Source organism: Protopterus annectens, chromosome 2.part0 (genome assembly GCF_019279795.1).
Source record: "Protopterus annectens isolate FY-2018-M chromosome 2.part0, PAN1.0, whole genome shotgun sequence".
Lineage (NCBI taxonomy): Eukaryota > Metazoa > Chordata > Ceratodontiformes > Protopteridae > Protopterus > Protopterus annectens.
Genome location: NC_056728.1, coordinates 1222581266 through 1222598924, shown reverse-complemented (window position 1 = coordinate 1222598924; position 17659 = coordinate 1222581266). Strand labels below are relative to the sequence as shown.

The following is a 17659-nucleotide window of genomic DNA, read 5'->3' as shown; positions in this document are numbered from 1 at the left end:
GTGCCTGTGCTAACCTCTGCTCCTCCTCCAGACCCTAAGCGTAGGGAACCGATGCTCCAGGACACCCCATTGGGTGTTTCCTCTTCTTCTGAGGCCTCCCCTGATCACTCAGAGGAGCCCCCTCAGAAGAAGAAGTGCAAGAGGAAGCACATTGACTCCCCTGAGTCTGTCACTTCTGATACAGACTTGGATGATTCAGAAGGGTCCCCGAGATCCTCCTCTGAAGATGTTTCCTTCTTGGACATCCTGGAAATGCTTAGGCAGAGGGGGAACTGGAATCCCCTAGCCCCTACTGAGGATGAGTCTGTATTCCTGGATGCTTTTGGTTCCCAACCTTCCACCTCCTGGGTTTCTCCGCCTTTCGATCCACTTATGACAGTAGTGGCTCGAAAGGCTTGGTCAGCTCCGGATACAGTAGAACCAACTCCGAGGAGACCTGGTAAGTTCATTACAGCACCCCAGGATAAGCAATTCCTTTCTAAAGGTGTTCCTCTTGATGCCATGGTGGTAGCAGCAGCCACCAAAAAAGAGTTAGCGGAGACCTCTTCATCTGTCCATCCTCCTAACAAGGAGTCTAGGACGATGGACAGATATGGGTAGTGAATGTTTGCTTCAGCAACCTTCTTCATGAGGTCACTGAACTACCTATGTCATTTTACTCAACTTCAAAGGGATCTCCTTAAAGAGCTTGGAGATACCCTTCAAGATCCTACAGCCGAGGGAGTACAAGCCAAAGTAGCTTCCCAGCTAGCGATGCTTAATTCTGTAGTTAACTCCTCCATGAGTCTCATTTCCTATGCAGCCGATGGGGCAAGTAGAGCTGCAGGCACCAGTGTGGCCCTTAGGAGGTATGCTTGGATGTGGCTGTGTAACTTTGTGGAACCCTTTCGAGCTTCCTTCACTAATACCCCCTTTGATGGCTCCTTTCTTTTTTGGCCACAGGTGAAAGTCACGTTGACTAGGTGTGAGCAAGAAGGAAAGACTCTCTGCTGTGGGAGTCCATTTTTTCCACTCCCTCGAGACCTTACCCCAAAGGTCATAAGAGTGGTAAGATGTGGTTCCATAAATCTCAGGGAGCCTTGCCTGACACAAATAGTGATTTTTCCTCCAGAGGCAGAGGTGGAAACAATAACAATAGATACCGCCCTCGTGGCAGAAGGGGTCCGCAGAACCAGGGCAACAGAGAATCTTTCTCTAATAAGCCCATCCAGCATCCCTGAAGGGTTGCCCGGCTGCTCACCTCTGGAGGCAGTCGGGGGAAGACATTCACTGTACCCAAAAGCCTGGCAAAATTTAACACAAGACAGATGGGTGCGGTCCATTATATCCGGAGGTTACAAAATTCCTTTCCATCAAACACCCTTACCGTCAAAGAAAATCCTTCCAGATGTTCCACCCAATCTGAAGGAGCAAGCAGTAATAGAAGTTTCAAAACTGCTAGAAAAAAGAGCCATCCAGGAAGTCCCCACAGACCAGCACAGATCTGAAAATTACTCAAGGTTCTTTTTGGTACCAAAAAAGACAGGGGACTGGAGACCGATTCTGGATCTCAGCAGACTAAACAGGTCTGTTCAAAGAACAAAGTTTCAGATGGTCACACTACAGTTCATTCTACCCTTTCTGGGTCAGGACAATTGGATGTGCTCGATAGATCTTCAGGATGCGTATTACCATATCAAGATGGACAGGCACTCCAGGAGATATCTTCACTTCTGGGTGGGGGCCAGTCATTACCAGTTCAGAGCTCTGCCCTTTGGTCTCACCACAGCCCCCAGGGTGTTCACCAAATGTGTGGCAGTGGTCACGGCTCACCTGAGACATCAAAGACTCCAAGTGTTTCCATATCTAGATGACTGGCTCCTTACTGCTACCACCAGGCATCAACTCCTACAAGCGCGGGATTATACAATCACAATTTGCACCCAGCTAGGCATTACAATAAATTTCAAAAAATCTGCCTTGTTGCCCTGTCAGTCTATCACTTGCATAGGAGCAGACTTAGACACAAGGGATATCTTCGCAAGGCTACCACTAGAAAGGGTGTCAGCAATTCGTAAGCAAGTACAAATTTTAATGCAGAGCAAAAGGATCCAAGTCAGGTACATCCTTCAAACTCTGGGCTCCATGGCAGCTGCCATTCTTCTAACCCCACTAGCGCACTTTCACATGAGAATTCTTCAGTGGCTTCTGTTTATGCAGTGGTCTTTCCAAGAGCTACCCATGACTCACATGATCCTGATCACGGAGGCATGCAAAAGACACTTTCTTGGTGGATGGTCTCCCCACTAGTTACTCAGGGCAGACCTTTCATACAACCCCCTCCGGTAGCCACAGTTATGACAGACATCTCCCTGATAGGGTGGTGGGGCATTATCTGGGCAGGACAGTCCAAGGCACTTGGCAACCTCATGAGTACCATCTGCACATAAATGTCCTAGAAATGAGAGCCGTGCTTCTAGCATTGCAAGCTCTTCAAGACTCTCTTCCTTCCGGGACCATTGCAATTCAAACAGACAACATGTCAGTGGTGTGGTACATCAGCAAGTAGGGCGGAACCAGATCCTACCCCCTGTGTTGAGAAGCACTCAGACTCTGGCAGTGGGTGATTTCCTCCCAAAGTTTTCTGATTGCAACGCACATTCCCTGGGAAGTCCAGCGTCATAGCGGACAGGCTCAGCAGAGCTATCCTTATGCCTCACAAGAGGTCTCTGAATCAGGAAGTTGCAAGTCTTATTTTCCGCAAATGGGGACAGCCTTGCTGCAATCTTTTTGCCACCCCCTTCAACAGCAAATGCAGCAACAACTTCTCCCTTCTTCCACTTCCAGGTCACATACCCAGAGACACTCTAGTCCACGATTGGCCTCAGGGACTTCTTTATGCCTTTCCTCCATTTCCCCTGATACCAAAACTCATACAGAAAGCAATATCATTGGGTTGCAAAATGATCCTCATTGCCCCACTGGCCTCGACAGATATGGTTCCCATTCTTGCACCATTACCTTCTCGATCAGCCCTGGACTCTGGACCCAATTCCAGACCTCCTGGTTCATCAGTCAGGCGGGTTGCATCAATCCCTCCAAACTCTCCAGCTCACAGCTTGGTTGCTCCACTTCCAACCTTAGCCAGGCTTCCTAGCATTTCCCCAGCAGTCCGTGAGATTATCGTCTCCTCTCATAAGACTACAACGAGGAAAACTTATACTAGCAAATGGAAATGTTTTTCTTGTTGGGCAGAGGCTAGGAATGTGGATCCCTTCTCAGCCTCAGTCCACGAAATTCTGGAATTCCTAGCACAACTGTTTCACTCCGGGTCCGCTTCCACTACGATTAGGGTACAATTAGCGGCCATTTCTAATTTTCATGTTGGGTTGTCAAATTCTAACATTATGTCTCATAAGCTCTGTAAAGCTTTTTTGAGAGGAACATCTCTTCTTAGGCCTCCAGTGAGAGATTCCCCTCCTCCTTGGGACCTTAATTTAGTCCTAACTTCCTTAATTCTTCCCCCTTTTGAACCAGCAGCATCCTGCTCCATCCAGTTTCTATCTTGGAAGACACTCTTTCTGGTAGCTATCGTTTCAGCTAGGCATGTCTCAGAACTTCAGGCACTATGCGTTTGTCCTCCCTACCTGGTGTTTCATAAGGACAGAGTTGCTCTGAAGACTAATCCTTCATTTCTTCCTAAAGTCTGCTCAGAAAATAATTTAAACCAATCTATAGATCTTCCTCTCTTCTTCCCAAATCATAGCAACAAGGCAGAGTACAAACTCCACTAATTGGATGTTCATAGACAATTGCGTTTTTGCCTGCACAGAACTAAAGAAATAAGAAAGTCAGACCAATTATTCCTTTCTTATGCCTTAAACAAATAAGGTCTCCCAGTTTTCAAGGTGACCTTATCTAGATGGTTGTCCCACACTATTACTTTTATTTATCAGTTAAGGAACAAAGAGTTACCTTTTAAACCGAAAGATCATTCTACTAGGGCCTTGGCCACCTCTGTTGCCTTTCAGTCTAGGTTGTCCATGGATTCTATCTGTGCAGCTGCCACGTGGGCAAACCCTTATACCTTTATTTCTCATTACAAGCTGGATATGGTCCGCCGGAGCAGAGCTGACTTTGGTTCCACTGTTCTGAAGAGTCAGTTCCACTGAGCCACCCAGGATATTAGGTGCTAGGGACGCTGTCCCAACCAGCAAGAATGAAGGCGAGATAGACAACTTAACATAAAGAAGTTATGTACCTACCATAACGTTCCATGTTAGTTGTCTTCATCTCACCTTCTTTCTTGCGTCCCACCCTCCGTCCTCCTGTCCTAGTGGACCGAGAGGAGTTTCTTTTTCACCGGCTGAGTGTTCTTTTTGTTGTCCTCTATTGATTTAGAGAATATGAGAGGTATAAGTTAACCAGTTCTTTTGACTGGTTTATTCTCATGTTATGTCTGGAGTTAGCTATTTCAAACAAGATCTGGGTAGCTATCCCTAGGCATTATGGGATAAGGGGTAGCCTCGAGCCAGAAACAGCTCTGGAGCTATTGAAGATGGACGAGTTGGAGCCGAGGATCGGCTAAGATCCCAACCAGCAAGAAAGAAGGCGAGATGAAGACAACTAACATGGAACGTTATGGTAGGTACATAACTTTTTCTTTATCAAGTGTTGTAAAGAAGAGCTGTTACGCCATTCATTCAGACAGTTTTCATTTGTGTTTTTAAGTGTCATGTAACTGGTATATACTTTTACATTTATTGTGTGCTCTTTGATTCCATTAAACACTGAAGAAGTTTTTATTCCTATAAGGCAAAAGTGCTTATTTTTAATAAAATTCTGATGGACTTGAGCAATTCTGGTACTAAGTTGTTATATGTTTGAAACGTTGATGCCAAAAGATTCACCTCAGGAGTGGAACAAAGCAATACTCGTGAGGTGAATCTTGATATCCATGTCAGGAACACATAACAAATGAGTTATGATTGGAGAGGCCAGGCTTCATCCTACATGAACTCAGGCAGGAACTTGCAGCACCATTAGACACCCTATTCAACCAAAACCTGAGTACCAGCTTTGTCCTGGCCAAGTGGAGAACAGCTACCGTCATCCCTTTGCACAAAGGTGGAGTGTCCACTGATCCAGGAAATTATAGACCCATCAGCCTAACTAGCCTGAACTGCAAGGCCATGGAGCGGATTATCATGGATCTCATTAAAAAGGACATTGGCAACCTCCAGACACTTGATCCCACACAGTTTGGTTTTGTTAAGGGGAGGGTCATGCCTGTTAAATTTGATCGACTTCTTTGAGACAGTCACCAAGCCATAGATGAGGTGAAGATGGTGCACACTGCCTACCTTGACCTGGCCAAAGCCTTTGATACTATTCTCCACTCAGGTATAATAGATAAACTCTCTCATCTAGGCATCAATCCATATGTTACCAAATGGATAGCAAACTGGCTCACTGACAGAACCCACTCAGTCAAAATAGGGGAAGCCATCCCAAGTAGTAGACCCATAACAAGTGATGTATCCCAGGGATCAGTCTTGGGGCCTCTGCTCTTTGAAATATACTTCTCAGAGGTGCAGGCCAAATCTAGTTGGCTATGGCTGACCAAATTTGCAGATTATTGCAAGCTGGGTTCTGTCATCAATTCCCCTAGTGATGTGCACATCCTCCAAGAGGGTCTCAACCAAACAAATGACTGGTGCCAGAAACATAGCCTCAAACTGAATGCCAAAAAATGCATCATCATCCGTTTTGGAGAGAGTGATGTGCCCACAAATTATCACATTGATAATAAGGTACTAAGCACACAATCAATTGTGAGGGACTTGGGCACCCAGGTTGATAGCAAACTGACTACTGACCGCCATATTACCTCCATTGTATGGAAAGCTTTCCACACGACCCACCTCATAAGTAACAGTATATCATCCATGGACAAGGTGGTAATAACATCCCTGTATTTTTCCCTTATAAGACCCACTATGGAGTACAGTGCCCCTTTCAGCATGTACCACACAAAGCACATGCAACAGCTGGAGAAACCACAGAGGTTCCTCACCCAGATAATCCAGGGTCTCAAACCTTACACAGATAGGCTGAAAGCCCTGTCCCTCTACTCAGTCTCCTACAGACTTCTCAGAGGTGACTTCTGTCTGGTATACAAAGCAATCTCAGACACCGCCCTGATGGGACTGCTGCATATTCGCAAGTCAAGCTCCACATGAGTACCCTGCACGTGCGACCTCAACCTGGTCTGTGACATCAATAGGACTTGTTGATGGGACAGATTTGTGTCCCAGAGACTCCCCCTTTTGTGGAATAGACTCCCTCTCCACATAAAGCAGAGTACCTTATTAAACCTTTTTAAGTGCAACCTGGATAACTGGATGGAAAACAGAAAATACACCCCTGGGATTCCATCTGTGTCCCTGCTGGACAATGGAATAGAGTGATGACTTGGAACATGGACTAAATTCTTGGCTAGGCTTGTAAGGGCCTCAAATGGCAGTAGTCTAGTAACTTCCTTCTTTATAGAACATACAGCTTTAGCTGCTATGATGTGATGTAATTACAGAATAAATGTAGGAGTAAAAAGTATTTTTCAGCTTTGAAAGCCGTAAAACAATATTTACTGCCACACAGAGAAGCCTAATGCAGCTTTTCAAGCTGTTTTAGCTTCTCACTACTGTCTTATAGTGGCCAGCATGGCCACTGTAAAGCTCCTTTGTGAGACTAGAACTTTACAGCACCAGAATGTGCTTAACAGAACTTTGTTAAATACATTTTTTATTTCAGAAATATGCTAAACAATGTTGTCTTTTTACTGAATTCTAAGCCTGAGAGTATAGCTCAATTTTCTGTAAGTGAATTAGATGATAAGTCTTTGTAGTGCAGGGAGCTTTACCTGATCTGATATTCTTCTGGATACAGAATAAAAAGTGTAGGACTGTGATGTGTTTTATAGTGTTGTGAACACATGGTTTTAAAAGTTGTTAGATGTTTCAGTCTTCCACACTTGTTTTTGTGCAACAGCAATGCATATCACAGCTTATAAAACAGTGAAATAATTCTTCTGACACTGTTCTTTCATTTTAGGTGCTTGGCAGGACTTTGTTAAGGGCCTTTCTTACAACAGAAAGGTGTTTAAAGGAAAACTCCACCTTAAAACTCAAAAAAAAAAAACACATTTTTACATTGTATCTTTGTTTTCTGAGCTATTTAATGCCTCAGAATCACTCAAAGTGCTTCTTTTACAGTGTGTTTCCCTCAAAATGGCGGATGGTGGGCCCTGCCTTGTTAACATGATCTTGTTTCATTGCTTTCATTGCTTCTTCTCAGAATGCATTTCAAGTCCTCTTTATATGACTCATGCTAGACATAAGGAAGTGGAGTTGTTTTCTCATGCCATTAAGACAAGAGTGGCAAGAGAGTGAAACACTGTCATCTAAACACACCTTCTGTAGCAGAGCTACTTCCATGTTTACCTGACTGAGCCTCATTTATATGTCTGTCAGAGCCTGTTCTATGCTATAAATAGCTGTTAGCTACTTCCAGCAAATGAAAGTAGGTAAACAGCAGGCTTTTGTAAAGGAATTATTTTGTACTTCTAAAAAAAAAAATTGACATATCTTCCCCCATAGTCTCATGCTTCTTCTTCTTTCAGCTTTTCCCAGTTAGGGGTCGCCACAGCAAATCACCTGTCCACTCATATTTGAAAGTGGAGTTTTACAGTGTAACGTTGCCAGCCAAGCACCCAACCTTCCACCGAAGACACACACATGCACGCATTCACACCTAGGGCCAATTTATGGTGTCCAGTCCACCTACAGCATTTCTTTGGGATGTGGGAGGAAACCGGAGCACCCGGAGGAAACCCACACAACCACCGGGAGGACATGCAGACTCCACACAGAAGGTACCCCAGCCAAGGATCAAACTGGAGAACCTCTTGCTACGAGATGGCAATGCTAACTTGCTGCACCACCTCAGTTGCCCCTCCCCATAGTCTCATGCTGATGTGCGAAATCTTATACGGTAATAAATGATCCTTCCTGTAGATTTACAGGTGACAAGTAGTAGGACTCCAAACTAAGTCTGGCAGCTACTTCCCAATACCTTCAGTACAAAGTTTTTTTCTCTCTCATGAATGATGCAGAATTAAAATGTGATTTACTAGTTCGTTAATTATTTCCTTCATACTCACCCCCCCTTTTTTTATGTGTCATATTTATTTATACTTTGGTAACCAGGAAAGTGAACTGGTGCCAGGACCCTTTTCAGCCAAAACTTGGGCTACGTTGGCAAAGATAATAACAAGTAATAAATGCACTTAGCAATACAAAGAAGAAAAAAATACTGACGTAAAGACATTGACAAAGGTTGCATATGCAAATACATAGCCTATATGTGACAGTGAATAAGTAAAAAAAAAAGATTAAGCAGCATTTACTAAAATATATACATTAATGATACGTAACTCTACTATGTTAAGTTTATTATAAATAAATTGTATGCACACACACACACACACACACACACACACACACACACACACACACACACACACACACACACACACACACACACACATATATATATGTATGTGTGTGTCTTTGTTTATATGCGTATGTATATGTACATATATATATCTATATATATATATATATATATATATATATATATATATATATATATATATATCTAATCTATATATATATATATATATATATATATATATCTATATATATATATATATATATATATAAATATATATATATATATATATATATATACACATATAAAAACTATATCTATATATATATATATATATATATATATATATATATATATATATATATATATACATATATATGGATGTACTGCTTTTGGATGAATTACTTTTAGCCGAATATGATTTCAGACAGCCCACCTCACTGAAAGCTCATTTGACTGAAAGCTCATTTGGTCGAATTCCATTTGGTCAAAAATGGAATATAGCCCCTGCCCCACTGCAGTACGACCCTGTAGTGAGAATATAAAGTTGGGGGGGCACAGCCCCCCACATTTTGCAACTAGTTTTTACTGACGTTATATGTTTCAGTGTATTTTTAATGGATGCACAAGTATATAATAGTGAATACACTGCAATTATGTGGGGGGCTACACCCCCATATCCCCCAGTGTGGGGGCTGTGCCCCCCACACCACGCCTAACTTTATATTTTCACTCCAGGGTGGCACAGCAGTGGGGCATGGACTATATAGCATTTTCGACCAAATGTATTTCAACCAAATGGGTTTTCAGTGAAATGCATTTTCGGTGAAGTGGGCTGCCTGAAATTATTTTCAGCCAAATATAATTCGACCAAAAGCAGTAGACCCATATATATATATATATATATATATATATATATATATAAATTACATGTGTACAAAAACATATGAGTGTGTGTGTGTTTAACAAAGAACTAGATTATATGCCTATGTGTGTACTTCATGCCCTTTAAAGAAAAATAAATCATAATGGTAATTTTCTGTAACTGTATATGTGTGTCTACAAATAAACCCACACACGTGTGTGTGTATTTGCGTGTGAGTGTATAAAACGTATGTAGTATGTAGAATACTATATGTGGGATGCAGTACTCTGTTTAAATGTACATGTCTGACTGTGTGTGTGTGTGTGTGTGTGTGTGTGTGTGTGTGTGTGTGTGTGTGTGTGTGTGTGTGTGTGTGTGTGTGTGTGTGTGCTTGTACATTTAAACATAGTTAAGTACGTCTGATTTCCTATTCTTAATGTTTTTAATCCAAGAAGAGAATATAGTAAATGTACGTTAAAGTAAATTCAGCTGTATATTATAGTTGCAATCACTGGTCACATTTCCTTTGTGGACTACAAAATGCTCATGCACTCTAACACTGTAAAAGTCAGTTGGAATGTCTTACCGTGGATCTGCGTGTACCAGGTGTGCACCTCCTCTGGGAGGATGTCACAAAAAAGACTAAAAGACCTTTTTTATGAACATTATCATTGCACCTTTTTGATGTTTACCACTTGTCTCTCTGCTTTTCTGTCTTGTGTATACGTGTATTGGGGGGGGGGGGTTGAAAATAGTAATTGTGTTGATACTTAAATTATTTTCTGACTTTTCTCTAAATGTCTCAGAAATCTTTGATACTACATTTTACACTTAACATTTAAACTATTATAAATAACCAGCATTCAAAGCTTAGCATTTCAGTACTGTGTTGCTGCTTATGTACATTTGTCAGAAGGGGTGGCAACTGACTTTAAACCCCTGACTGATCTAATTGTTTTATTTTGCTATGAAAGGGGAGTGTTAAGTTCTCCTTCTGTCTGTAATAAAAACAGTGGAAAGCAGTTCCACAGCTTTCTGTCTTTTCTTATATCAGCTGCTGTGTTCCTGACATTAGCAGGATTAATTGCCCATCTAAGACTGACAGCAGTACCTGACAGGGTAAACTACAGATTGATCTGTGTCTATGTATGTCATGCAGGTGGAGACTAATTAATCTACAAAGTATGTGAGAAGTTGATCTTAAAAAATGTAGGTAGGCTTTCCCTTCCTTTGATTCCAATGTAAGAAGTAAAAGTTTTAAAAAGTACAAGCAGATTTCTGGTGCCTACACAATTCTGTAACCATATTGTAGGGAGAAAAGAAACCTAAGGATTGAGTTAAAAGGTAGGAGAGTGTGAAGTAGTGCATGGAGCATCCTGATTTCACTCAAAAAATGTCTCAATTATATCCTGGTTCAAAGCTGCTATAGTACAAGACCAGACCTTAACAACAATTGTTCAGCTTTCCCTCTAAGCTTTGCCAAGGTTGGGTGTGCAGTAAAACGCTGACCAGAAAACAGCAGCAGCAGAACATGAAATGGCGTTGTTTCAGTTCCCATTTCTGCCTGCTGTCTACTAAGTACACAAAGCATTTTGAATTAAACTGATTCCCATAGACAAGGAATAGGTACAGACGTCAGCAGCTCCCCCACTACTTTAAAAGCCAGGACAGCACGTTGCATTTTGTTTCTTTTTAAATCTTAGTTTTGTTTAATTTGTAGTACACAGAGAATATATATTTCCATGCACTACAATGTATTATGAACGAGTCAGTGGACCATAATCCTATATTACAGTGGATATAAAAAGTGTACACACCCCTGTTAAAATGCCAGGTTTTTGTGATATAAAAAATGAGACCACAATAAATAATTTCAAACCTTTTCCCATCTTTAATGTGACCTATAACCTGTAGAATTCAATTGAAAAACAAACACATCTAATAGGGGGGGGGGGGATATAAAAGATAAAAAACATACAATAAGCTGGTTGCATAAGTCTGCACACCCTTAAACTAATACTTTGTTAAAGCACCTTTTGATTTAATAACAACATTCAGTCTTCTTGGGTACATACTTGTCATCAATTAAAGAGATTCTGATTAACCCCAAATAAAGTTCAGTTGTCCTGGTAGGATTTTCCTGACATTTACTCAGTTGCCTGTTACAGCAAAAGCCATGGTTCACAGAGATCTTACAAAGCATCAGAGGGATCTCATTGTTGAAAGGTATCAGTCAGGAGAAGAGTGTGATGACTGTGCTCTGGCCCAGCAATCAAGGAGCCTCAATCCTCACCACTAACACCAGGGAGGTTGTCTCATAAAAGAGGAAAGGATAACTAATACACACAGTAAAGTACAATTTCCCTTATGTGCACACAGAGATCACAATCTGGGGCTGGTTGCTCCCTTGCTCTCCAGGTCCCCAATAAGACTCCCCACTGGCACAGCTATAGGGTCCAGATCTCAGCCTAGCTGGCAAGCTAACCTCCAGTACCCTCTCTGTCCAACCAGTGCTTCATGTCCTTGCCCATGTAGCTGACACACCACACACACACTTTGAGAAGAGGTTATACAACCACACAGACCCTCCTGGGGACAAAGGCTGGCACAGGTTCTCCAGCTGTGCCCCTTTACCCAGGCTGTACGGTAGTAATTACTTCCACCACCAATGAATAAATATCAGCAGCTCAAAGGCCCTTAAAAGGGTGTCCAGTTATTACTATGCAATATTATTATCCAATGGTAGTATGACTAACAGTCAAGGTTTACTTTAGAGTGGCCTACTACAATAACCTCTATAATTATGCAATGTACTCTAGAGCTTATCTCTACACAAATCAGCTACAGGTAGAAGGTTTTAAAATATTTAATAAATAATTAAACACAAGACAAAACTACTACACCACAGAGATATCTAAGAGTTCAGAGATCACGCAGAAACTTAAAATAATACAGTAGGACAGGTCTGATTTCAAAGTAAAATACCTAATTAATCTTTACTAGCTTTAACTATTCCTACAAGAAATCACAGTGCTACAACTTACATGTGAGCATAAGCAGAGTGCTGAGTTAGATGTCCAAAGTCAAAATGCTTTTTTGTGTCTTGTGAGAAATAGTATTTAAACATTACTAACAAACATGTTTGCTGGGTCCCTCCCCAAATTACATCATTTTTGACATTTTCCCAGGCAAACAAACTGCATTATTTAGCAATCTAACACCTGCATAGTAACTTACAACAATAGAAGACATTTCACATGTATATGCTAGTAGAAACCAGAGCAATAAAGCACCTTCCACATCTAAATTCTAGTCATAAACTTTAGCCTTAAAACAATGGGCATGAAATCTTCATCCAGCCACCATGGAGCTGAATTGTAAACATTAAATAGATTCATAAGATCTTTTCAACTTAAAAAGACACATTTGAAATACTTGGCTTGGTTTTCCTTACAGCAGATGGCAATGTTGCAACAATCTTGAAGTCCACATTTTACAGTGTTTTCTTACATTTAAAAACACAAGCCTGTATTTTACATTTATTTATACAGTTGATAGAATTATGTATCAAATTATATTTGACAAGGCTGACAGCCTTTGCCCATCTCTCCCCAATCGTCACCCCCCCCCCCGGGGGAACTCAAGCAAGTTTTTTCAAGTGCCCCTTGAGAAACATCACTTGAGAGTGTCAAGTCTATCTGGGTGTACCTCACCCCATTCCCTGTCTTGAGAGCCCATCTGCATTGGCATTGCTACTCCCACTGTGGTGCTGCACTGACATATATGCTTGCAACCCCAGACTCCATCTTAGCAACTTGGCATTTTGCTGACTGGCTCTGTTTAACCATGCTAGAGGGTTGTGAGCTGTCATCACAGTGAATTTTCTCCCATACAGATAAGGCTGCAGTTTTTGTAGTGCCCACACTATGGCTAGACATTCCTTTTCTACGGCTGCATAGCATTCCTCCCTGGGTTGGTGCCTATGACTGAGATAAGCCACTGGGTGCTCTTCTCCCTCTGAAGAAATCTGGCTAAGTACAGCCTCCATCCCACAGTTTGAAGCATCCACCTGCACAACAAAGTCTTTGCTGTAGTGTGGACTGGCTAACACAGGGAGTCCTCCCAAAGCTTCCTTAAGCTTCTGAAATGCCTGCTTACATGCTGGGGTCCACACTACCTTATCTGGCCTGTTCTTCCTTGTCAGGTCTGTAAGGGGAGCAGCTATGGTACTATAATTGAGAACAAACTTTCTGTAGTACCCTGCTGTCCCTAATAATGCCCTCACCTGCTGTTTGGTAACAGGTGCAGGCCATGCCTGAATAGCTTCCACTTTGGCAGGTTCTGGTCTTATGTCCTAGGTAGGAGACCTCTGCCATACCCACCTGACATTTGTTCAACTTAATAGTCAACCCTGCCCTCTGTAGTCTGCCCAGCACCTCCCTGACATGCTGAAGGTGCTCTTACCAGGAATGGCTGTAGACAGCAATATCATCCATATAAGCAAGGGAAACCCTCCTGCTCCTGCTAAGATATGATCTACCCACCTCTGGTAAGTCGCTGGGGCATTCTTCATCCCAAAGGGCATGTTTGTGAACTCATACAAGCCAAAAGGAGTCACAAAGGCTGACTTCTCTCTAGCACTGGGAGTCAAGGGCACCTGCCTGTAACCCTTGGTAAGATGAATGGTTGTAAGATACTTAGCCCCATCCAGCTGCTCTAGGGCCTCATCTGTTCTAGGCATGGGGTAAGCATCTGACTCTGTGTGCCTGTTTAATTTCCTGTAATCCACACACAACATGTTGCTGACATCCATCTTTGGCACCAACACTGGTGAGGCCCAGGGACTGTTGAACTCTTGAATCACCCCTAGTTCCAACATCTCCTGTACCTCCTCCCTCAGAGTCTGTTTGACTCTCTCAGGCACCCTACAAGCGGCCTGCCTGATAGGCCTTTGGGGTCCTGTATCCACCTGGTGCTGCACCAGGTGGGTGCTCCCTGGTTTCCCAGTGAACATGCCCCCAAATTCCTGCAACACTGCGCAGATTTCTTGAACCTGGGTAGGAGATAGTTGCTGGGACATTGCTACCCCTTCCACTGAGGTGTCAGCCCGAAACTCACTGAGAAGATCAGTCACAAGATCTCTCTCAGACTCCTCCTGCAATCCACTGCAAATGCTCAGCACAAGGGCCTCCCTATCATAGTAAGGTTTCATCATGTTAACTTGGTACAGTTTGTGCCCGTGCCATCTGCCTAGCACTTCCACCATGTAGTTAACATCACTTATCTTTCTTACCACATTGTAGGGTCCCTCCCAAACTGCTTGCAACTTGTTGTGTCTGACAGGAATGAGAACCATCACCTGCTACCCTACAGCATACACTCTAGCTCGAGCATTCCTGTCATACCACACCTTTTTCTGTTGTTGGGCTTTTGCCAGGTTCTCCTGGGCCAGGCCCATGAGTTAACTGAGCCTTGTCCTGAGGTTCAGGACATATGCCACAACAGACTCCTTGTGAAACTCATTCTCACCTTCCCACTCATCTCGAATTAAATCTAGAGGTCCCCTCACCCTATGTCCATACAGCAACTCAAAGGGTGAAAAACCTGTGGATTCGTGGGGAACCTCTCTGTAAGCAAACAGATGGGGCAATTATTTCTATCACTCCCTCTTAAACTGATCTGCAAATGCCCGTAGCATGGACTTGATTGTAGAGTTTAATCTCTCAACAAGACCATTAGTCTGGGGTGGGTAGGGGGTGTTCTTCATGTGCTTCGCCCCACTGGACTTCCACAGACATGCCAGCAGGTCTGATATAAAATTGGCACCTCTGTCAGACAGTATTTCCTTTGGGAAACCTACCCTGCTGAAAATCTCTAACAAAGCATTTGCCACCTTCTCAGCGTCGATGGAGGACAAAGCCACTGCCTCAGGGTATCGTGTAGCACAATCTACCATCACTAGGATATACTTTTTCCCTGTGGAACTTGGGGAATTCAGAGGACCCTCAATCCATAGCTACCCTCTGAAATGGCTCCTCAATCACAGGCAAAGACATCAAAGGAGCTCTCACCTTGTCTCCTGCCTTGCTTACCTTTTGGCACTGCTCACAGGTCCTGCAGTACCCTGTTACATCTCTGGAAATTCCAGGCCAATAGAAGTTTTGCATAATACGTCTCTTTGTACATTTTATGCCCACATAACCTGCAAAAGGAATATCATGGGCTATGGCTAGAAGTGCCAGACGGTAAACTCTAGGCACTACCAACTGCTGTACTCTCTCACCTTCTAGCCCTCCTGCAGGGGTCCACTCTCTGTACAGTAACCCTTTGTTCCACTATACAGATTCCCTCTTCCCTTAAGAATCAGGTGCCTCTGTAGCTACCTGCCTCCGGTAATGTAGGGTCTGAGAGCTGAGCCTGTCTCACATCTCTCTTTGTAACCCTTCCCAGCTCCCCTTCAACAGGAAGTCTGTCAGTCTCTGACAGCGGTGCATTACTGTCAGCCTGGGTACTACTACTCACCTCTACCTTTGCAGTTACCATGTCCAAGGGAACATCAGTACCCACAAGCAGCTGTGGCTCACATTCAGTGTCACTGCTACTGCGTAGCTCACTCCCTGAAGTAATCACCTCAGCAGTCCTGGCTGCAAGTATGCAGTCTGTCTGGGTCTCCCCCAGGCTACCAGACCCACATACTTGTCTCCTAGCCTTACTGCATGTAACTGCATAAGTACATAGTACTGCCATATCCAAATCCTTCCCTCTCAGGACATCTGCAGGATGGTAGTTTCATACCCCTGTTGTCTCAAGACAACCCACTGTTGGCATTTTGTCTTTCCCACTTACTGGCTCCCTCACCTTTGATTCCCCACCTTGCCTCCGTGGACACCTGTATGCCACATGGCCCCACTGGTTGCATTCAAAACATTTAACCCTAGCTCCTGGACATGTACCTGGACTAGTGGCTTCCCCTGCTACTGGCAAATTCTGTTGGGGCAGTCTGTGCTGCCCACCATGGGTTCCTTTAGTCCCATGAGCAGTACTGGGGGTCCTCTTCCTGTGCAGGGCTGCTGGCCAGGTATAGGTCTCCCTTCTTCCCCAACTCCTCTGAAGTAGCACATTGTCTGTCAGCTAACCAGATCCTCATGTCCTCAGCCAAAGTGCTAAGGGCTTGTTCTCTTACCAAAAGGTCTGTCAGCCCTTTAAAAGTAGTGACCTGACATCCACTCACCCAGCTATGAAAATAAATGCTCAGTTCAGCAACATATTCACATACATTTTCATCTGCCTTGTGTCTATGCTCACAAAACTTTTTCCTATACATTTCAGGTGTTAGGTTAAAACATTCTAATACATGTATTTTTACAGCATTATAATCAAAACAGTCAGTGTCATGCATTTTTGCTAAAGAAGTTACAACTTTACCGTGGAGTAAGGGGGTCAGGAACCATACCCAGAGCCCTTGGTCAACTTCATACTGTTTACATACCCACTCAAACATATGAATAAAGCTATCAAAAGTATCCCCCTCTTTAAACTGTGGAAGAAATTTACTGACCTTTTGTGCTTCTGGGATCCAGTTACTCCCATCCCCATTACCTCCATGACTCTGGTGAAGAGTAAGTATTTCCCTCTCATGCCTCCTCTGCCATTAATTTTCCTCAGCTTGTAGGCTCCTCATTTTCTCGGCTGCTTCTAGTTCCATACGCCTGGCCTCCAACTCAAGTCTCTTTAGCTCCAGCTGGATTTTTAAGTCCACTGCAGAAAGGTTGAGCTGTCCATTCTCCAAGGATATAGTATCTCCACTGTCAGTCTGATTGTCCTCCAGGCTGCTGCTTTCTGATGCAGATGTTACAAAGGCTGCAATCAGGTCTGCTTTAGTCAGGTTTCCATGTCCAGTCCCCTAGCCTGGCACATCTAAGCCAGCTGGCTCCTTGTCAGATTTCCATACTCTTTTGCTGACATGCTGCCTGCTCACCCTGACTAACACTAAGCTAACAAAAGAAATAAAACAATTGTGATCTGAACTCTGAGTATACACTGCATGGCTGTTGTAGAGTACAAAACACTTTTAGAGATCACTGTACATAAGCTACAGGAATTCGCTCTACCCACACCACTACAAGCCAATTATTATGTGAAGTAGATCCCACCACTGCCAAACACTTATGACAACTGTGCCCTGGCCCAGCAATCAAGGAGCCTCAATCCTCACCACTAACTCCAGGGAGGTTGTCTCATAGAAGAGGAAAGGATAACTAATACACACAGTAAAGTACAATTTCCCTTAAGTGCACACAGAGA

General features: G+C 43.2%; 1 protein-coding gene across 2 annotated transcripts in view; it reads left to right on the top strand.

Moving 5' to 3' along the window:
* GABRA2 (gamma-aminobutyric acid type A receptor subunit alpha2) overlaps positions 1-17659 on the top strand; it is a 1382295-nt gene that overhangs the window by 649832 nt on the left and 714804 nt on the right. The gene's annotated exons all lie outside the window — the stretch shown is intronic.